Source organism: Triturus cristatus, chromosome 6, assembly GCF_964204655.1.
Source record: "Triturus cristatus chromosome 6, aTriCri1.1, whole genome shotgun sequence".
Lineage (NCBI taxonomy): Eukaryota > Metazoa > Chordata > Amphibia > Caudata > Salamandridae > Triturus > Triturus cristatus.
In genome coordinates this window covers 571,780,042-571,802,334 of record NC_140589.1, presented here as the reverse complement: position 1 = coordinate 571,802,334, position 22,293 = coordinate 571,780,042, and positions in this window count along the sequence as shown.

Here is a 22,293-nt window from a genome sequence, read left to right as displayed (position 1 = left end):
GCGGGGTGCACCTTCCCTCGGAGATTTCACACGAAGTTCCTCACGATCGTCGGGCTTTGGACCGGTACCGCTGATGTCGCCCCACGTTGGGCGCTAACTGAAGGACTGGGTTATTCTAAGACCCAGCGGTGCCAGGGGACAACACCTGAAACCTTCGTGGGTTACCTGTTCTGGCGTACAAAACACAGAGACACGGGACACTTCCAGCGACGTCAAAGATCGGCATTTATTTACTGCAGGGACACAGAAATCGCAAGAAGTACACAACGTGTAGGTTCTAGGAGACTGCTTCAAATTGCATAAGTGGATCGCTCCTTTTATACACATTTTGGTCATTGCACAACATGGCAAACAAAGGTTACAACTCAGTTCCCACAATAAACTTCAAAAGAGTCGCGTTCATATTTCAGGAGGCCGGAACATAATTACAGCAGCATTGCCGGTTCCCAACTGTAAAAGCATATCATCCCCGCAGTTAAACACATTCTATTCTGACTGTAAACACTTTAGGAGAAGGGACAGAAACAGATGCAAAGAAAGAACAAGGATGCACGACAGATTGGAAAGGAGTGTTGGGAGTAATAACGGAAACTTGATTACAGGATCAAAGACCTCGTGCCCAATGCATACACGACTGAAACAATAGACTAGCACGGTAAGATGAGCCTTGAGCGGGGCCATCTGCCTTTGCCGTGTCATTTCCCCTATCATAAAAGTCACCCTCAAAGAAACACGTGTCCTTAGTGTAAGCTTGGGAATCCCAGGGTCACAGAGCGGACAAGGTCCGTTCGCTGGCTACTTGAGGGCAAGAGACAAAATGGATGCCGTATCTAAAATGGAACCCAAGGGTTCGGACGGACATACCCACAAATGAGACGAACCATACATGGTAGTGTAGCGAAAACGCGTACACCCACTAAACTCGTCATTTGCGGTTAATAGATACCAAACTCGTCCATATTCGAACATATCAAAAATGTCGTTCCGATTATCACGGAACCTCAGACGCTCCTTTTGCCCTCATGTAGGCAAGCACTAGTCGAGATCAGAATCGATTTCAAACATACTACACCGTACATTTCCTAGCACCAAAAATCACATTAGAGTCCAGGTTGCACCAGAACCTAAACGTAGCAGCTGCCCATTACTTGCTGGGCAGCTGGGGACAAGGACAGGGCCTAAACGCTGCAGCTGGCACTAAGTGCTGCGCAGCTGTGGATGGCCAATTGGTGAGGCATGGGCTTGCAAAGGGTCCTTAAAACAAGGTGGGCCAAACGTTGGAGCCATCTGGGGCTCTAGAATAATAATGTCCCCTGGAGCGCACGGGCTCCTGAAACACCTATGCGCCATTAAAGAAGGACTGGCCCTGAGCACTGGGGCGCGCACTGGCGTTTTGAATGAACATGCCCCCGAGGCATGGCAGCATGGGCACCACTGGCCGGGGGGACCCCCACTGGGGCCCTTAACCGAAATATAACCCCCGTTGGAGCGGTCCTCTGCCATGTGGGGCCGCTCAGATACTGCCTACTAGACAGGTGGGTGCAGGGAAATGCCCCCACGGGGACTCTGTACCCTGACTGCAGCTTCCCCAGAGATCAGCCCTTACTCACCTGGCTCTCTGGCGCTGCTCGGGGTCTCCTCTCTCGGCAGGCAGGACTGGCAGCACTTTTCATGCGGCGCGGGGCTTCCCGTACTCCTGGGAGCCCCGCGCTGCCATCTTCACCCGGGCGGCTCTTCTCTCAGTATATGCGGGGCTTCCCTCAGCTCACGGGAGCCCTGGTATGCATTCTTCATCTTCTGGGCCGCCTTCTCGGATTAGGTGGGCGCAGCAGGGATCTTACCGTTCGCGGGAGCCCTGCTTCACTCGTGCCGCATCCTGGCTGCCTCTTTTTCGCCCGGTGCCCCTCCCGGGACCCAGATATCCTCCATATTTAGGCCGCCACCGCGGGGCTCTCGTTCCAGCATGGGAACCCCGCGTCATCATGTCGCGCCAGCCGCTTGTCCGCAGGCCCCGCCCACAACCAGGCGGGCAGCGATTCGCAGCGGCAGCGATCTCCTCAATGAGGGGTAGGCTCTCTCGAAATTCAAAATACCATGCGGGGTGGGCACCCGTTATTATGATCAATGAGCGGGGTGGGCTCCCGCCACCTAGAATAAGTAATAAGCGACCATGTGGGGTGGCCACCCACGAAATAACGATAAATGCGGGGTGGGCACCCGCGAGACCAGCATCACGGGGGAATCCCTCCAGCGGGGACTCCCTCCAACGAGGCGACCAGCATCACGCTGCACAGCCCACGCTCCTCCTCAGCTGGGTAATTAACGGATAGCGCTTCCAGGCGCTAGATGAAGCCAAAGTCCTGGGGCAAGGAGAACGAGGCAAATCGTACCAAAAGTCCAGGAGGCATCAAGGGGGCAATGCAGGGCCCAGGGGCCAGCACACAGGGCCCTCCAGCAGGGAGGAAGCCCCCATGGCGGTCCCTCCTGGGCCCCACCAGCAGCAAGCCCCCTCCTGTCAGGATCCAAGCAGAGCATTTTGTAAGGTAACACAGCCCCTTTTTATACACCTAATACCTTTGTCTCCAGGTGCAGGGGAGGGGCGAACCAGATGCAACTGGTTCTTGAGCACTTTGTTTTGCTCAGCCCCTCTCCCTATTCACAGGACAGGCCAGGGTCATCAGTCACACCACAGGGGGCGGAGCCAGCATTGTGTGGGGAAAGCCCAGCCCTATTCAGGTCCTAGGTGTACTCCTCCCACCCATCTGGCTGCTGATCTCCCCATTCATCACTGGGCGACTCCTCCTGACTCTGGGGATTCCCTAGCCCATCACCTGACCTCAGCCAGCCAATCATGCGCCAGGCAGTCACTGCACATTTATGCCAGCGTCTAGAAGTGGCACTTCCACACTAGCTACATGGACACCGCACACATCATCGCGCAGCATTTCATCACACGAGTCTGCACATACCAAACTTGCACCTGCACTCCCCATGCATCAGGAACTACTGGGGACACACACTTTCCCCATTCATTCCTATAGGAGGTGTTGGAAGGCGTTCCCCGGGGAGGCTGCGGAATGCGTTCCGGACCACCCTGAGGCCCACCTTTCCCAGAGCTAGGCCGAGCAAGAACAGGGAGGCCCTTCCTGGAAGGGTCTCGTACCTAGGATCACACACGCTGCGCTACTCTCTTCTTCGGATAGAGGGACACCACACAGTAATTCGTTGTAAGAGAATAGGATTTCATCGATGGTTATCAAGGATCTTTATGATCCGGCAGGCAGGTGCAGAATTAATGCCACAAGCGGCAGCGATCTTATGATGAGGGGTAAGGGGTAGCGGGACAGTCTTTCAATCAGTGTCTCTGCGAGGTATCCTTCGTTGGGAGCGGTCGGCTCGTCCAGAGGGGGGTCATTGGCCTCTGGTGGTGTATCCGGGATCTCGGGGGTGGTGGCGGTGTCCAGCGGCCGGGCCTCTTCCCCCTCGGAGGGAGGCACCCTGAGAGTCATTGAGCGCGTGGTGGCGCATACCCATTCGGGTAGGCCCATCATCTCGAGGTGGGCTCTTCGTTCCACTTGTCCCCACGGGGAGTTCTCGAGGTCGTTACCCAGGAGGCAGTCCACGGGCTGGGAGGTTCGGAACGCCACCTTTAACTTGCCGGTGACTCCCCCCCATTCGAAGGGGACTAGGGCCATCCGGCAGAGGCTCTCGGAATTGTCTGAGGATATAACGGGGCAAAAGGCGCCAGGCAGGATCTGATCTTCGGAGATCAGGTGACAATGAACCGCCGTGACACCCGCCCCTGTGTCCCGGAGGCCCTCGATGCGGTGACCGTTGACCGTCACCTGCTGTCGGTACTTCTTCGTATTGGCGGGCAGGGACGTTCCGGGGACCATCTCCCGGTCCCCCTGGGAGACCAATGCCATGGCGGCTGGTTCCCATTCCTCGTGGTCTTCTATCTCTTCCCCCAGGGCTACGGAGGCCATCTGTCGGGCCGGCGGGGTTGTTGTGGTGGACCGCTGGTACAGGGGACACTGAGGGTCGCTGGCATAGTGTCCGGTCTGTTGGCAGCGAAAACAGGTGATCCTCACTCGGGCCCCGGTCTCCCGGGTGGCCCGGTGCTGGCCGGAGGTGGAGCCGGAAACGGCGGAGATGGTCCTCTGGGCGGGCTGAGCGGGGGTCCCCCCGGGATCTCCCGTTGCCGGCCCTGATTTCCTCCGCCCCTCGGGTGGGGGGGTCCCTGACTGTGGCGACCGTAGTCTCCCACGGGGCCCCGGGAGGCCCGGGTGTTCACCCATCGGTCAGCCTCGATGGCCAGTTTTCGAGGGTCCGTGAGCTTGCTGTCCAGGAGGTGCTGGCGTAGCTCTACGAAGCAATTAGCGGACAAGTGTTCCCATGCGATTAGGTCGAACAGCTCCTCAAAGGTGGAGACCTTGCTGCCCTTGATCCACCCGTCCAAGGCCCAGCTGTAGAAGTTCACGTACTCCACCCAGGTGGTACCGGGTATCTTTTTACAGTCTCGAAACCGTTGCCGGTACATTTCAGGGGTGAGCCCATATCTGGCTACTAGAGCCTCTTTCATATGACTATAGGAGTTCATCACGGTGGAGGGCAGGTCCAGCAGGGTATCTCTTCCCTCGCTCAGGAACCGGCCCCAGAGCCCAGCCCCCCAGTCTTTCTGCGGGACTCGGTGGGAGGTCATGGCGACTTCATAGGCCTTGAACCATTGCTGAATATCGTCGTTCTTATAGTATTCTTTTACCACATCCTTGGGGATGTGGACCTTGGGTTCCACGGTGGAGGAGATGGGTTGTGTTCCCGAGGGTTGGGCCCCCTCCTTCCTAGCCTTGAGCTCGATTTCTTTTAGGCTACGTTCGTGCTCTAGTTGGAGGTTTTTTTCGTCGTGCTCTCTCTGTCGTTTCTTTTCCTCTAGTTCTCCTTGTAGGCGTAACTGTTCCACCGCTAGTTTTTTCTCAGCCAGTTTTAGCTCGCCTTCGATTTTCAATTTTGCTAGTCTAGTTCGTGGTGGCGATCTCTTTCTCGGTCCGCTAGTTCCTCTGGGGATAGGCCCCTCTCAGGGGCGCCGTTCCTCCCCGGGTTACTTCGTGGTTCGTTGGGGGGTTCTCCTTCTGTTTGTGTCCGGGGAGTTTCCGCCTCGACCCATGTTTTTAATGCCCCCTGGAAGTCCTCTTTCGTGCTTAGTCCGGTGGTAGCGATTCCAAAGTCTTTGCAAAATTGTTTCAGTTCTCGGTGCGTATAATATTCTAACTGGTCCTTTTGGAATGCCGTGCTCGGGTTGGTGCCTGCGGCACCTAGGGAAGTTTCTCCTTCCATTCTTCTTGGTAGTGCGTGCGCCGTCTACTGTATCATCTCTAGGTGTTGGCTCGGATCCCGTCGCCTGCCACCAAATGTTGGAAGGCGTTCCCCGGGGAGGCTGCGGAATGCGTTCCGGACCACCCTGAGGCCCACCTTTCCCAGAGCTAGGCCGAGCAAGAACAGGGAGGCCCTTCCTGGAAGGGTCTCGTACCTAGAATCACACACGCTGCGCTACTCTCTTCTTCGGATAGAGGGACACCACACAGTAATTCGTTGTAAGAGAATAGGATTTTATCGATGGTTATCAAGGATCTTTATGATCCGGCAGGCAGGTGCAGAATTAATGCCACAAGCGGCAGCGATCTTATGATGAGGGGTAAGGGGTAGCGGGACAGTCTTTCAATCAGTGTCTCTGCGAGGTATCCGGCGCCCAGCTCTCAATCCTCGAGCTGAGGGGATGTTGCTTCTCTCGGCGATCTCTGCCGATTCTCTTGGAGGAGCGGGCCGCGAGTCACTCAGCAGGCACCGGAGGTTCTTAGTTCAGGGAGCCGCGACGGCGTCAGCAGGGCTCAGATGGTTCAGAGTTCGGGGAGCCGCGACAGCGTCAGCAGGGCTCAGATGGTTCAGAGTTCGGGGAGCCGCGACAGCGTCAGCAGGGCTCAGATGGTTCAGAGTTCGGGGAGCCGTGACAGCGTCAGCAGGGCTCAGATGGTTCAGAGTTCGGGGAGCCGCAACAGCGTCAGCAGGGCTCAGATGGTTCAGGGTTCGGGTAGCGTTCTTCTGTTCGGGGAGCGATCGAGCCGCGACCAAGTCCGCAGGCTCTCGTCAGTCCAGGTCTTCTCTACCTTCCGTCCCTTCAGCACCCCTTGTTATACTTCCCCTCCTCTTTGAAGTCCGGAGTCCTCACAGAGAGGGGTCTGGTGCCTGGGGGCGGTGTGTGTGGGTTTTCCCGTCGCTCGGCCCTTTGATCTGTTCAGGTGTGTCCGGGAGGGACTCCAGACGCCCAGCAGGCAAGGCGCCCGCTCACCGGGGGCCTGGTGGTCGATCGAAACCTCCCTCGGGGAAGAGACCAGAGGTGTGACCGGGTCGGCGCCTCTCGGTCTGGTCTGGGTTGGGGGGTTCGCTCTCCCTCGGCCAGGCATGCGTGTTGGGGATCTGGTCGGCCCTCGGGATGTTGGTCCACGGGAGCCGGAAGGCCGTGTCCACGAGGTTCGGCGTGGTTGTCGTGTAACTTGCTGGTCGGGAGGGCCCACGCCACGAGGCCAGTCTCACAGGAGGGCAGGTCAGTCTCACCAAACCATACACAGAGCGCACGCGCTTTCCACTGGGACACAGTGTGAAAGCGCCTAGAGGCCTAAAACCACTAGTACAACACAGGAAAAAGGCTAGGACACTGCAAAAAGTTCTAGGGGTGAACTTGTCAGAAGGGCCAAGTCCAACACAACCCCCTTCCAGCCAAAGCGCAGGGCAGACCAATCACCACTGTGATGGTCTTCCCTGCTTGGGGCGATAGAACACGGACGCAGGCCCGCACTGCAGGGACACTCTCCGATTCTACGCCATTCTCAATCAACGTGGTTCCATCTAAAAAAAAACAACTGAAAAAAACTCAGGCCCAACTAGGCTACCCCACTGGTACTACCTAGTTGTCCACGGCCAGGACCAGGCCCTAGGCCACCCAGATACCACTGGTCCTTGCCAAACCCAGAGTGGGGGGTAGTAACCCCTGGCATACAAGCCATTCTCCACTCTCCCTCTCAGTGTAGTTCCCAAATACCACTGATCCTTCAACCTAGGGTCCGCACCCTCAGGCTGACCAGAGGTCACGGGCAAGAATGCCCCACCCTACCTCTACTTCTGGGGTTCCGCACCCTCCCAGGGAAGCACCCACCAGAACACAACTCTCCCACCAGTTCAGGACCTCTCTCCACCAACTGGTCTACCACCTGGGATCCAAGGGGTCAGAGGCGAGGACTCCCTCCCTCTGCACCCCCTTCCACTGTAGAGCAGGGTCTCTTCACTTAAGATGAGCCCCACCTGCTTTAGGACTGCAGCTGCTCTTACGTCCAGATCCGGAAACACCGACTACTGGCTCCCCAACCGAGGGACGTACCCTTTGGTCAGATGCCTGGCGAACCAGGACTTAACGAGGGTGACACATAACTAATGGGTTGTGTGACAGTCTGCCTGGCGCTGATCTCACGACCTCCTGTCCATCTGACAGTGCGTGCAGACCCCCCAGGACAGAAGTGGTGACACCACGGTCACTCAGTCGCGACTCAGCCATCCCGGCTGGTCCCTGACCTACTGGTTCCTACTGGGGAATCCCTCCCCCCTCCCTCTGGACTTCCGGACCCTCCCAACTGGAGCAGTACCGCCAGGCACCAGGACTACTGGAGCTCTGATTACAGACACTCCACGTCCTCTAGACACTGGGAGATCCTCCTCAAAGGACCTATTGGTACAGCCTAGGCCCCCGACCTGATGTTCCCTAAAGAAACCATCCAGGCCCTGAGATTGGGTTTCGGGCACCTGGAGACACGCAGTCCCACCCAATCCTTCTCCGCAGAGGCCGGACGTGAGCCTCTACACCGAGACCTAGCTGGGCTACTCTGAACCTCTTCCACCACGCTGGGCTGGAAGACACCACAGCCACTCCTTTTGGAATCTGTTAGACGGACCGGGAGGGTCGGCCGAGGACAAGGGGAGAGGTCTCCGGGGAGAGCCGTCTCCAGCGATCGTACAGACAAATAACTTCCCCCCCACAGACAGATACCACACAAGGAGATGAGTTAGCGTTCTTTATAAGCACTTCTTAAGGTACGATGAAAAGGTACAAGGAGGTCTGGACTCAGGGGTCCCCTCGATTCAAGTCTCTCAAGATGGGAAAAGGGGGTAGCGGGACAGTCTGGTTACCAGGCTGGTAGTTGAGATGGTATGATGGGTAGCTCCCAATCCTCGAGCTTAGGTGGTCTAGCTGGTACGGGCCGCGGCAGCGCCAGCAGGTCCCAGTGAAGATGGTCGATACACGGGCCGCGGCAGCGCCAGCAGGTCCCAGTGAAGATGGTCGATGTACGGTCCGCGGCAGCGCCAGCAGGTCCCGGTGAAGATGGTCGTTACAACGGGCCGCGGCAGCGCCAGCAGGTCCCGACGAGGATGGATGTTGCAGAAGGCCGCGGCAGCGCCAGCAGGCAGGACGATAGATCACAAGATAGGGCTACGGCAGCGCCAGTAGTCCGTCAAGGCTGAGTTCTCTCGGTGTCTCTCGACTCCAGGATACAACTGCCTTCCTGCTCCGCAGCTGCTCCAGTTATAGGGCAGGTGCCCTTTGATGTCCGGACCCTCGCACTTGGAGGTCGGAGGGTCCGGGATGAAGGTGTCCAGACACCCAGCGGGGGGGTGGAGCCGGTGCCTGGGGGAGCTGGAGGCGATCGTCACCTGGCAGGGGAGAGTCCTTGGCACTTCGTCCTCCCATTGACCTGCCAAGTGATCCGCTCACCTCCTGGGTGGATGGTGGTGCCGGGATGTCGGGGCCGGCCAGGCCCAGGGTTAGGGTCGGGGGGAGGCCACGCGGCCTCGTGGCGCAGGGCCCAAGATGGCGGCTTGACCCGGCCGAGGGAGCCGGTGGTGGCTTGGGCCCGTGCTACAGGGAGGTCCGAGGGCAGGAGTTCCGTCGGGAGACGGGGTGCGGGTGATTCTCGTGGGTCGCGCCTGGGGGGCCGGGGCTTGGGCCCTGTCATGCGGGGGGGGGCGCAAGCCCTTCGTGTGGCCTGTCCAACATGCGTCCCCCCCAGCTGAAGGCGGGGAGAGTCACCCATCTCCTTGGGGACTCTCTTCGTCGAGGCGGAAGAAGCGGGACAGGCCATCTGCGTTGGCGTGGTCTTGGCCCGGTCGATGTTCCACGGTGAAGTCCATTCCCTGCAGGGAGATGGACCAGCGCAATAGTTTTGGGTTTTCCCCCCGCATCTGCATCAGCCACTGCAGGGGTCTATGGTCGGTTTGTACCCGGAAGTGGGTACCGAAGAGATAGGGCCGGAGCTTTTTGAGGGCCCACACCACTGCGAAGGCCTCCCTCTCGATGGTGCTCCAGCGCTGTTCTCGGCCCAGGAGACGTCGGCTGATGAAGGCCACCGGCTGGTCATGACCCTCGGGGTTCACTTGGGAAAGAACCGCTCCGATGCCGTGGTCGGAGGCGTCTGTCTGTACTACGAATTCCCGACTGTAATCGGGGGCCTGGAGCACAGGGGCAGTGCACAGGGCGGCCTTCAGCTTTTCGAAGGCCGCTTGACAATCGGGGGTCCAGTTAATCCGCTTTGGTTGGTTCTTGGACGTGAGACCCGTGAGGGGCCCCACAATGCTGCCGTAGTCCTTCACGAACCGCCGGTAGTAGCCGGTGAGCCCCAAGAAGGCTCGGACTTCGGTCTGAGTGACAGGGGGCTGCCAGGACTGGATGGCAGCAATCTTAAGTTGCAGTGGGGCCACCAGCCCGCTCCCCACCTGGTGCCCAAGGTAGGTCACGGACCCTTGGCCAATTTGGCATTTGCCGGCCTTAATTGTGAGGCCGGCCCGCTGGAGGGCCTGTAGGACCTCTTGGAGGTGGAGGAGGTGGTCGGACCAGTGGCGGCTGTATACAGCGATATCGTCCAGGTAGGCAGCGCTGAACTCTTCGAGCCCCGCCAAGACCTGGTTCACAAGACGTTGAAATGTAGCGGGGGCGTTCTTCATGCCAAAGGGCATGACCTTGAAGTGGTAGTGGCCATCGGGGGTAGAGAATGCGGATCGTTCTTGAGCTCGGGGTGTGAGGCCGATCTGCCAGTAGCCCGCTGTTAGGTCGAAGATACTGAGGTAGCGGGCGGCCCCCAGCCGGTCGATCAATTCATCCGCTCTGGGGATAGGATGAGCGTCGGTTCGGGTGACAGCGTTCAAGCCCCGGTAGTCGACGCAGAATCTTAGTTCAGGTGTGGTGCCGGGGGCAGCGGCTTTGGGGACCAATACAACTGGACTGGCCCAGGGACTGTCCGAGGGCTCGATGACCCCGATCGTGAGCATTTTGGCCACTTCCTCTTGTATGCAGGCCCGTACCCGATCTGGCACGCGGTAGGCCCGGTGCCGGACAGGGGGACTGTCCCCGGTGTCCACGTCGTGCAAGCACCAAGGGGTGACCCCGGGAGTGAGGGAGAACAGTGAAGCGAACCGCAGCAGGAGGTCCCGGCAGCCCTGGCGTTGCTCTGGGGTGAGGGCATCGGAGAGCCGGACCCCGTCCACGGAACCGTCTTTCTCCTGAGTCTTCAGGAGATCAGGGAGAGGCTCGGAGTCTTCTTCCGCCCCACTGTCTGTAGCCATCAGGAGGCTGAGTTCTGAGCGCACAAAGTGTGGTTTGAGTCTGTTGGTGTGGAGGACCCGAAGGGGGTTCCGGGTGGTCCCCATGTCGATGAGGTAAGTGACGGGGCTTTTGCGCTCGACCACCTTGAAGGGCCCCGTCCACTTATCTTGCAAGGCACATGGTTCGGTGGGGGACATCACCCACACTTGTTGTCCAGGTTCGAACTCGGCGGAGGAGGCATTGTGATCATACCATCTCTTCATGTCTTCCTGGCTGGCCTCGAGGTTCGCCTTGGCCATCTCCCTGAAGCGCCGGGTCTGATTACGTAGGGCCAGGAGGTACTTGAAGACGTCTGGAGGGGTCTTTAGGGGGGCCATCTCCCAACCTTCTTTGACTAGGCTGAGGGGCCCTCGCACAGGGTGCCCGTACAGGAGTTCGAAAGGGCTAAAACCGAGGGACTTCTGGGGAACTTCTCGGTAGGCGAAGAGGAGGCACGGGAGTAGTACATCCCACTGGCGACAGAGGGGCTCTTCCAATCCCCCAATCATCCCCTTGAGAGTGCGGTTGAATCGCTCCACTAGTCCGTTCCCTTGGGGGTGATAGGGGGTCGTGAATCGGTAGGTGACCCCGCACTGTTGCCAGAGGGACTTCATGTATTTGGAGATGAAGTTCGTGCCTCGGTCGCTGACGACTTCTCGGGGGAAGCCCACCCGGGAGAAGATCCCCATTAGGGCCCGGCCAACCACCGGAGCTGTTACCGTTCGCAGAGGCACCGCCTCGGGGTAGCGGGTGGCGTGATCCACCAGTACTAGGATGAACCTATGTCCTTGTGCCGTGCGGGGGTCCAGGGGCCCCACAATGTCTATTCCTACCCTCTCGAACGGGGTGGTGACCACAGGGAAGGGTTGTAGAGGGGCCTTCAGCTTACGGCCACTCTTCCCGCTGGCCTGGCACGTGGGGCAGGACCGGCAGTGGTTCAGGACGTCGTTCCGCATCTTCGGCCAGAAAAAGTGGGTCACTAGGCGACTGTAAGTTTTGTCTTGGCCCAGGTGTCCAGCCAGGGGGACATCGTGGGCCAGATTGAGCAGGAAGTCTCTGAAGCGGAGTGTTAGACGGACCGGGAGGGTCGGCCGAGGTCAGGGGGAGAGGTCTCCGGGGAGAGCCGTCTCCAGCGATCGTACAGACAAGTAACTTCCCCCCCACAGACAGACACCACACAAGGATAAGATTTAGCGTTCTTTATATGCACTTCTTAAGGTACGATGAAATAGTACAAGGAGGTCTGGACTCAGGGGTCCCCTCGATTTAGGTCTCTTAGGATAGGGAAGGGGTAGCGGGACAGTCTGTTTACCAGTCAGGTAGTTCGGATGAGATGATGGTTAGCTCACAATCCTCGAGCTTGGTGGTGTAGCTGGTACGGGCCGCGGCAGCGCCAGCAGGTCCCGGTAGAGATGGTCGATACACGGTCCGCGGCAGCGCCAGCAGGTCCCAGTGAAGATGGTCGATGTACGGTCCGCGGCAGCGCCAGCAGGTCCCGGTGAGGATGGTCGATGTACGGTCCGCGGCAGCGCCAGCAGGTCCCGGTGAGGGTGGTCGTTACAACGGGCCGCGGCAGCGCCAGCAGGTCCCGACGAGGATGGATGTTGCAGAAGGCCGCGGCAGCGCCAGCAGGCAGGACGATAGTTCGCAAGATAGGGCTACGGCAGCGCCAGTAGTCCGTCAAGGCTGAGTTCTCTCGGTGTCTCTCGACTCCAGGATACAACTGCCATCCTGCTCCGGAGCTGCTCCAGTTATAGGGCAGGCGCCCTTTGATGTCCGGGCCCTCGCACTTGGAGGTCGGAGGGTCCGGGATGAAGGTGTCCAGACACCCAGCAGGGGGTGGAGCCAGCGCTTGGGGGAGCTGGAGGCGATCGGCACCTGGCGGGGGAAGAGCTCTTGACGCTTCGTTCTCCCATTGACCTGCCAAGTGGTCCGCTCACCTCCTGGGTGGATGGTGGTGCCGGGATGTCGGGGCCGGCCAGGCCCAGGGTTAGGGTCGGGGGGAGGCCACGCGGCCTCGTGGTGCAGGGCCCAAGATGGCGGCTTGACCCGGCCGGGGAAGCCGGTGGGGCTGGGGCCCGTGATGCATGGAGGTCCGAGGGCAGAAGTTCCGTCGGGAGACGGGGTGCAGGTGCTTTTCGTGGGTCACGCCTGGCGGGCCGGAGCTTGGGCCCTGTCGTGCGGGGAGGGAGCACGCCCTTCGTGTGGCCTGTCCAACATGCGTCCCCCCCAGCTGAAGGCGGGGAGAGTCACCCATCTTCTTGGGGACTCTCCTCGTCGAGGCGGAAAAATCGTGACAGGCCATCCGCGTTGGCGTGGTCTTGGCCCGGTCGGTGCTCCACGGTGAAGTCCATTCCCTGCAGGGAAATGGACCAGCGCAATAGTTTTGGGTTCTCCCCCCGCATCTGCATCAGCCACTGCAGGGGTCGATGGTCGGTTTGTACCCGGAAGTGGGTACCGAAGAGATAGGGCCGGAGCTTTTTGAGGGCCCACACCACTGCGAAGGCCTCCCTCTCGATGGTGCTCCAGCGCTGTTCTCGGGCCAGGAGACGTCGACTGATGAAGGCCACCGGCTGGTCATGACCCTCGGGGTTTAATTGATCAAGAACGGCCCCGATGCCGTGGTCGGAGGCGTCTGTCTGTACCACGAATTCCCGACTGTAATCGGGGGCCTGGAGCACAGGGGCGGTGCACAGGGCGGCCTTCAGCTTCTCGAAGGCCGCTTGACAATCGGGGGTCCAGTTAATCCGCTTTGGTTGGTTCTTGGACGTGAGACCCGTGAGGGGCCCCACGATGCTGCCGTAGTCCTTCACGAACCGCCGGTAGTAGCCGGTGAGCCCCAAGAAGGCTCGGACCTCGGTCTGGGTGACGGGGGGCTGCCAGGACTGGATGGCAGCAATCTTAAGTTGCAGCGGGGCCACCAGCCCGCTTCCCACTTGGTGCCCAAGGTAGGTCACGGACCCTTGGCCAATTTGGCATTTGCCGGCCTTAATTGTGAGGCCGGCCCGCTGGAGGGCCTGTAGGACCTCTTGGAGGTGGAGGAGGTGGTCGGACCAGTGGCGGCTGTATACAGCGATATCGTCCAGGTAGGCAGCGCTGAACTCTTCGAGCCCCGCCAAGACCTGGTTCACAAGGCATTGAAACGTGGCGGGGGCATTCTTCATGCCGAAGGGCATGACCTTGAATTGGTAGTGGCCATCGGGGGTAGAGAAGGCTGACCGTTCCTGAGCCCGGGGTGTGAGACCGATCTGCCAGTAGCCCGCTGTTAGGTCGAAGATACTGAGGTAGCGGGCGGCCCCCAGCCAGTCGATCAGTTCGTCCGCTCGGGGGATCGGATGAGCGTCTGTCCGGGTGACAGCGTTCAAGCCCCGGTAGTCGACGCAGAATCTCAGTTCAGGTGTGGTGCCGGGGGCAGCGGCTTTGGGAACCAATACAACCGGGCTGGCCCAGGGACTGTCCGAGGGCTCGATGACCCCGATCGTGAGCATTTTGGCCACTTCCTCCTGTATGCAGGCCCGTACCCGATCTGGTACGCGGTAGGCCCGGTGTCGAATAGGGGGACTGTCCCCGGTGTCCACGTCGTGTAAACACCAAGGGGTGACCCCGGGGGTGAGGGAGAACAGTGTAGCGAACCGCAGCAGGAGGTTTCGGCAGCCCTGGCGTTGCTCCGAGGTGAGGGCGTCAGAGAGCCGGACCCCGTCCACGGAGCCGTCATTCTCCTGAGTCTTCAGGAGATCCGGGAGGGGTTCGGAGTCTTCCTCTGCCCCACTGTCCGTAGCCATCAGGAGGCTGAGTTCTGAGCGCACAAAGTGTGGTTTGAGTCGGTTGGTGTGGAGGACCCGAAGGGGGTTTCGGGAGGTCCCCATGTCGATGAGGTAAGTGACGGGGCTTTTGCGCTCGACCACTTTGAAGGGCCCCGTCCACTTATCTTGCAAGGCACATGGTTCGGTGGGGGACATCACCCACACTTGTTGACCAGGCTCGAACTCAACAGAGGAGGCATTGTGATCATACCATCTCTTCATGTCCTCCTGGCTGGCCTCGAGGTTCGCCTTGGCCATCTCTCTGAAGCGCCGGGTCTGATTGCGTAGGGCCAGGAGGTATTTGAAGACGTCTGGAGGGGTCTTTAGGGGGGCCATCTCCCAACCTTCCTTGACTAGGCTGAGGGGCCCTCGCACAGGGTGCCCGTACAGGAGTTCGAAAGGGCTAAAGCCGAGGGACTTCTGGGGGACTTCTCGGTAGGCGAAGAGGAGGCACGGGAGTAGTACATCCCACTGGCGACGGAGGGGCTCTTCCAATCCCCCAATCATCCCCTTGAGAGTGCGGTTAAAACGCTCCACTAGTCCGTTCCCTTGGGGGTGATAGGGGGTCGTGATTCTGTAGGTGACCCCGCATTGTTGCCAGAGGGACTTCATGTATTTGGAGATAAAGTTCGTGCCTCGGTCGCTGACGACTTCTCGGGGGAAGCCCACCCGGGAGAAGATCCCCATTAGGGCCCGGCCAACCACCGGAGCTGTCACGGTCCGTAGGGGCACCGCCTCGGGGTAGCGGGTGGCATGGTCCACCAGTACCAGGATGAACCTGTGTCCTTGTGCCGTGCGGGGGTCCAGAGGCCCCACAATGTCTATTCCTACCCTTTCGAACGGGGTGGTGACCACAGGGAAGGGTTGCAGAGGGGCTTTCAGCTTCCGACCACTCTTCCCGCTGGCTTGGCATGTGGGGCAGGACCGGCAGTGGTTCAGGACGTCGTTCCTCATTTTCGGCCAGAAAAAGTGGGTCACTAGGCGACTGTAAGTTTTGTCCTGGCCCAGGTGTCCAGCCAGGGGGACATCGTGGGCCAGGTTGAGTAGGAAGTCTCTGAAGCGGAGAGGTACCACCAGCACTCGACCGGCCCCTAGCTCTGCGATTCTTTGTTCGCTGTATAGCAGGTCGTTATCCCAGTAGACCCAGTGAGATCCGGTGGAGTCCCCTGCGTTCTGGGCGCTGGCTTGTTGGCGGAGTCCCTCGAGGGAGGGGCAGGTCTTTTGTTCCTGGCGGAACTGTTCTTGGGTGGGCCCCCCTTCTTGACGCCACTGAGCCAGGCCGGGAAAGTCCTGGGGTTGCGCGTCCCCTTCGGTCGTTGGTTCTGGGGGGCTGGCCTCGTCGTTGTCTTCTACTGGGGCGACCGGGGGCAGAGGGGCTGGCCATTCCGGTTCTTCTGATCGGGGGACGGCATGGGCGGCCATGGACCGGGTGGTTATGCAGGCCCAGTCCGGGAGGCCCAGCATCCCCAGGTGCTCTCTTCTCTCGACGGTGGCCCACGGGGAACTTTCGAGGTCATTCCCCAGGAGGCAGTCCACGGGGGCATCGTCCCGGACCGTCACCTTCAACAGGCCGGAGACCCCTCCCCATTCGAATGGGACGCAGGCCATTTGACACATACTTTCAGAATTGTCGGCTGAGAGGACGGGGCAGAGAATGTTCGGCAGGATCTGCTCGGGCTTCACCAGGTGACAGCGGACGGCCGTCACACTGGCGCCTGTGTCACGCAAGGCCTCGGCCCGATGTCCATTAATGGTCACCCACTGACCGTATTTCCTGGTGTTGGCGGGTAGGGGAGCCCGCGGGACCATGTCTCTTCCCCCTAGGCACGCCAGGACCATGGCGGCCGGTTCCCACTCTTGCTGGGCCGGCTCATACTCTTCCTGTTCCTCCGATAATCGCTCTTCCCCCAGGGCGGCGGCAGCTACCTGGCGGGGCTTGGGTGTTTGGTTCTGCGGGCAGCTCGGGTCATTGGCGTAGTGGCCGACTCGCTGGCATCGGTGGCACGTGACGTTGGCTCGGAACCCAGGACGCATCGGGGGGTTGCCCCGGCCGGCCGGAGGCGGGGTGCTGGCCACGGGTGTTGCCGGCAAGGCGTCTCTCCCTCGCCCCTGGCCTCCTCCTCCGCCCCGAGGACGGTGCTGACCTTGGTTGCTTCGGTTCTGCTCGTGTGGCCCTCTCCGGCCCACTCGGGTGCTTTCCCATCGGTCAGCTTCGGCGGCGAGCTGCCGGGGGTCAGTCAGCTTGCTGTCGAGGAGGTGCTGCCTGAGCTCGACGAAACAGTTGTTCGACAGGTGCTCCCATACCATAAGGTTAAAGAGTTGCTCGTAGGTCGTGACATGGCTCCCCTTGATCCAACCCTCGAAGGCACGGCTGAAATAGTTAACGTACTCCACCCAAGTTGTGCCCGGGATCCGGGTGCAATCTCTGAACCTCTGGCGGTACATCTCGGGTGTGAGGCCGTAGCGGGTGAGGAGGGCAGCCTTCATGTGGTCGTAGGACGACATTTGGTGATCTGGGAGCTGTAGCAGGGCATCGCGACCTTCGTTGACGAACCTCCCCCATAGTCCGGCTCCCCAATCACTCCGGTCGATCCGGTGGGAGGTCATGGCGATCTCGTAGGCTTTGAACCACTGTTGTATGTCGTCTTCTCGGACATACTCGCGGACAACATCCTTGGGGATGTGTACTTTTTTCTCGGTTGGCCCCGGGGTGTGCGGTCGCTCAGGCACCCCCGGTTCTTTATTCTGTTTCCGAAGTTCTATTTCCGCCAGTTTGCGTTCGTGTTCGAGTGTTATTCTTTTTTCCTCAAGCTCTCTCTGTCTCTGCTTTTCTTCTCGTTCTTCTCGGAGCCGCATATGCTCTAGATTTAGTTTCTGCTCGGCTAACTTGAGTTCACCGTCCATCTTGAGCCGTGCCATTTCCAACTCGTGTAATCTGGTTCTTTCTCTTTCCTGGATCTCCTCCTGCGAGAGGCCCGTACCCCGCTCCTCGGGAGCCGTGGCGTTCCCCTCTGGTGCGACACTGTTTCGGTCGGAGGGCCCGGCGATCCCAGTTTCTGTCCACGACTCAAGGGCGTGCTTCAAATCATCTTTGGTACTCAGGCCGGTGGTAGCAATGCCTAGTTCCATGCAGAATTGTTTCAGTTCGCGGTGGCTGTATTCTTCTAATTTATCCATTTGGAATTTTTCAGTGGAACCGCTATCTTTGGCTGACATCGTGGTTTTGTCGTGGGGTGAGCTACTCTCTGTACGATTACGCGTTGATTCGGATCGCGCCGCTGGCCACCAATGTTAGACGGACCGGGAGGGTCGGCTGAGGTCAGGGGGAGAGGTCTCCGGGGAGAGCCGTCTCCAGCGATCGTACAGACAAGTAACTTCCCCCCCACAGACAGACACCACACAAGGATAAGATTTAGCGTTCTTTATATGCACTTCTTAAGGTACGATGAAATAGTACAAGGAGGTCTGGACTCAGGGGTCCCCTCGATTTAGGTCTCTTAGGATAGGGAAGGGGTAGCGGGACAGTCTGTTTACCAGTCAGGTAGTTCGGATGAGATGATAGTTAGCTCACAATCCTCGAGCTTGGTGGTGTAGCTGGTACGGGCCGCGGCAGCGCCAGCAGGTCCCGGTAGAGATGGTCGATACACGGTCCGCGGCAGCGCCAGCAGGTCCCAGTGAAGATGGTCGATGTACGGTCCGCGGCAGCGCCAGCAGGTCCCGGTGAGGATGGTCGATGTACGGTCCGCGGCAGCGCCAGCAGGTCCCGGTGAGGGTGGTCGTTACAACGGGCCGCGGCAGCGCCAGCAGGTCCCGACGAGGATGGATGTTGCAGAAGGCCGCGGCAGCGCCAGCAGGCAGGACGATAGTTCGCAAGATAGGGCTACGGCAGCGCCAGTAGTCCGTCAAGGCTGAGTTCTCTCGGTGTCTCTCGACTCCAGGATACAACTGCCATCCTGCTCCGGAGCTGCTCCAGTTATAGGGCAGGCGCCCTTTGATGTCCGGGCCCTCGCACTTGGAGGTCGGAGGGTCCGGGATGAAGGTGTCCAGACACCCAGCAGGGGGTGGAGCCAGCGCTTGGGGGAGCTGGAGGCGATCGGCACCTGGCGGGGGAAGAGCTCTTGACGCTTCGTTCTCCCATTGACCTGCCAAGTGGTCCGCTCACCTCCTGGGTGGATGGTGGTGCCGGGATGTCGGGGCCGGCCAGGCCCAGGGTTAGGGTCGGGGGCAGAAGTTCCGTCGGGAGACGGGGTGCAGGTGCTTTTCGTGGGTCACGCCTGGCGGGCCGGAGCTTGGGCCCTGTCGTGCGGGGAGGGAGCACGCCCTTCGTGTGGCCTGTCCAACACGGAGAGGTACCACCAGTACTCGACCGGCCCCTAGCTCTGCGATCCTCTGTTCGCTGTATAGCAGGTCGTTCTCTCAGTAGACCCAGTGAGTTCCGGTGGAGTCCCCTGCGCTCTGGGCGCTGGCTTGTTGGCGGAGTCCCTCGAGGGAGGGGCAGGTCTTTTGCTCCTGGCGGAACTGTTCTTGGGTGGGCCCCCCTTCTTGACGCCACTGAGCCAGGCCGGGGACGTCCTGGAGGTGCGCGTCCCCTTCGGTCGTTGGCTCCGGGGGGTTGGCCTCATCGTTGTCTTCTACTGGGGCGACCGGGGGCGGAGGTGCTGGCCATTCCGGTTCTTCTGGTCGGGGAACGGCACGGGCTGCCCTGGACCGGGTGGTTACGCAGGCCCAGTCCGGGAGGCCCAGCATCCCCAGGTGCTCTCTTCTCTCGACGGTGGCCCATTGGGAACTCTCAAGGTCATTCCCCAGGAGGCAGTCCACGGGGGCATCATCCCGGACCGTCACTTTCAACAGGCCGGAGACCCCTCCCCATTCGAAGGGGACGCAGGCCATTTGGCACAGACTTTCGGAATTGTCAGCTGAGCGGACGGGGCAGAGAATGTTCGGCAGGATCTGCTCGGGTTTCACCAGGTGACAGCGGACGGCCGTCACACTGGCGCCTGTGTCACGTAAGGCCTCGGCCCGATGCCCATTAATGGTCACCCACTGACCGTATTTCCTGGTGTTGGCGGGTAGGGGAGCCCGCGGGACTATGTCTTTTCCCCCTAGGCACGCTAGAACCATGGCGGCCGGTTCCCACTCTTGCTGGGCCGGCTCATACTCTTCCTGTTCCTCTGACAGTCGTTCTTCCCCCAGGGCGGCGGCAGCTACCTGGCGGGGCTTGGGTGTTTGGTTCTGCGGGCAGCTCGGGTCATTGGCGTAATGGCCGACTCGCTGGCATCGGTGGCACGTGACATTGGCTCGGAACCCTGGACGCATCGGGGGGTTTCCCCGGCCGGCCGGCCGGGGGCGGGGTGCTGGCCACGGGTGTTGCCGGGAGGGTGTCTCTCCCTCGCCCCTGGCCTCCTCCTCCTCCCCGAGGACGGTGCTGGCCTTGGTTGCTTCGGTTCTGCTCGTGCGGTCCTCTCCGGCTCACTCGGGTGCTCTCCCATCGGTCAGCTTCAGCGGCGAGCTGCCGGGGGTCGGTCAATTTACTGTCGAGGAGGTGCTGCCTGAGCTCGACGAAGCAGTTGTTCGACAGGTGTTCCCATACCATGAGGTTAAAGAGTTGTTCGTAGGTCGTTACATGGCTCCCCTTGATCCACCCCTCGAAGGCTCGGCTGAAATAGTTTACGTACTCCACCCAAGTTGTACCCGGGATCCGGGTGCAATCTCTGAACCTCTGGCGGTACATCTCGGGTGTGAGGCCGTAGCGGGTGAGGAGGGCAGCCTTCATGTGGTCGTAGGACGACATTTGGTGATCTGGGAGCTGCAACAGGGCATCGCGACCTTCGTTGACGAACCTCCCCCATAGTCCAGCTCCCCAATCACTCCGGTCGATCCGGTGGGAGGTCATGGCGATCTCGTAGGCTTTGAACCACTGCTGTATGTCGTCTTCTCGGACATACTCTCGGACAACATCCTTGGCGATGTGGACTTTTTTCTCGGTTGCCCCTGGGGTGTGCGGTCGCTCAGGCACCCCCGTCTCTTTATTCTGTTTCCGAAGTTCTATTTCCGCCAGTTTGCGTTCGTGTTCGAGGGTTATTCTTTTTTCCTCAAGCTCTCTCTGTCTCTGTTTTTCTTCTCGCTCCTCTCGGAGCCGCAGATGCTCTAGATTTAGTTTCTGCTCGGCTAACTTTAGTTCACCGTCCATCTTGAGTCGTGCCATTTCCAACTCGTGTAATCTGGTCCTTTCTCTTTCCTGGATCTCCTCCTGCGAGAGGCCCGTTCCCCTCTCCTCGGGAGCCGTGGCGTTCCCCTCTGGTGCGACACTGTTTCGGTCGGAGGATCCGGTGATCCCAGTTTCTGCCCACGACTCAAGGGCGCGCTTTAAATCCTCTTTGGTACTCAGGCCGGTGGTAGCAATGCCTAGTTCCATGCAGAATTGTTTAAGTTCGCGGTGGTTATACTCTTCCAACTTATCCATTTGGAACTTTTCAGTGGAACCGCTATCTTTAGCTGACATCGTGGTTTTGTCGTGGGGTGAGCTACTCTCTGTACGATTACGCGTTGATTCGGATCGCGCCGCTGGCCACCAATGTTAGACGGACCGGGAGGGTCGGCCGAGGACAAGGGGAGAGGTCTCCGGGGAGAGCCGTCTCCAGCGATCGTACAGACAAATAACTTCCCCCCCACAGACAGATACCACACAAGGAGATGAGTTAGCGTTCTTTATAAGCACTTCTTAAGGTACGATGAAAAGGTACAAGGAGGTCTGGACTCAGGGGTCCCCTCGATTCAAGTCTCTCAAGATGGGAAAATGGGGTAGCGGGACAGTCTGGTTACCAGGCTGGTAGTTGAGATGGTATGATGGGTAGCTCCCAATCCTCGAGCTTAGGTGGTCTAGCTGGTACGGGCCGCGGCAGCGCCAGCAGGTCCCAGTGAAGATGGTCGATACACGGGCCGCGGCAGCGCCAGCAGGTCCCAGTGAAGATGGTCGATGTACGGTCCGCGGCAGCGCCAGCAGGTCCCGGTGAAGATGGTCGTTACAACGGGCCGCGGCAGCGCCAGCAGGTCCCGACGAGGATGGATGTTGCAGAAGGCCGCGGCAGCGCCAGCAGGCAGGACGATAGATCACAAGATAGGGCTACGGCAGCGCCAGTAGTCCGTCAAGGCTGAGTTCTCTCGGTGTCTCTCGACTCCAGGATACAACTGCCTTCCTGCTCCGCAGCTGCTCCAGTTATAGGGCAGGTGCCCTTTGATGTCCGGACCCTCGCACTTGGAGGTCGGAGGGTCCGGGATGAAGGTGTCCAGACACCCAGCGGGGGGGTGGAGCCGGTGCCTGGGGGAGCTGGAGGCGATCGTCACCTGGCAGGGGAGAGTCCTTGGCACTTCGTCCTCCCATTGACCTGCCAAGTGATCCGCTCACCTCCTGGGTGGATGGTGGTGCCGGGATGTCGGGGCCGGCCAGGCCCAGGGTTAGGGTCGGGGGGAGGCCACGCGGCCTCGTGGCGCAGGGCCCAAGATGACGGCTTGACCCGGCCGAGGGAGCCGGTGGTGGCTTGGGCCGTTGCTACAGGGAGGTCCGAGGGCAGGAGTTCCGTCGGGAGACGGGGTGCGGGTGATTCTCGTGGGTCGCGCCTGGGGGGCCGGGGCTTGGGCCCTGTCATGCGGGGGGGGGGCGCAAGCCCTTCGTGTGGCCTGTCCAACAGAATCACTCCCCAATGCAAGTTCCCTATCCCAGAGAACTCACACCCAATCAATTAGCAAGCTCCTTATTTCAGAGAACTCACACCAATGTATTCAGCAAGCTCCTGGTTTCAGAGAACTCACACC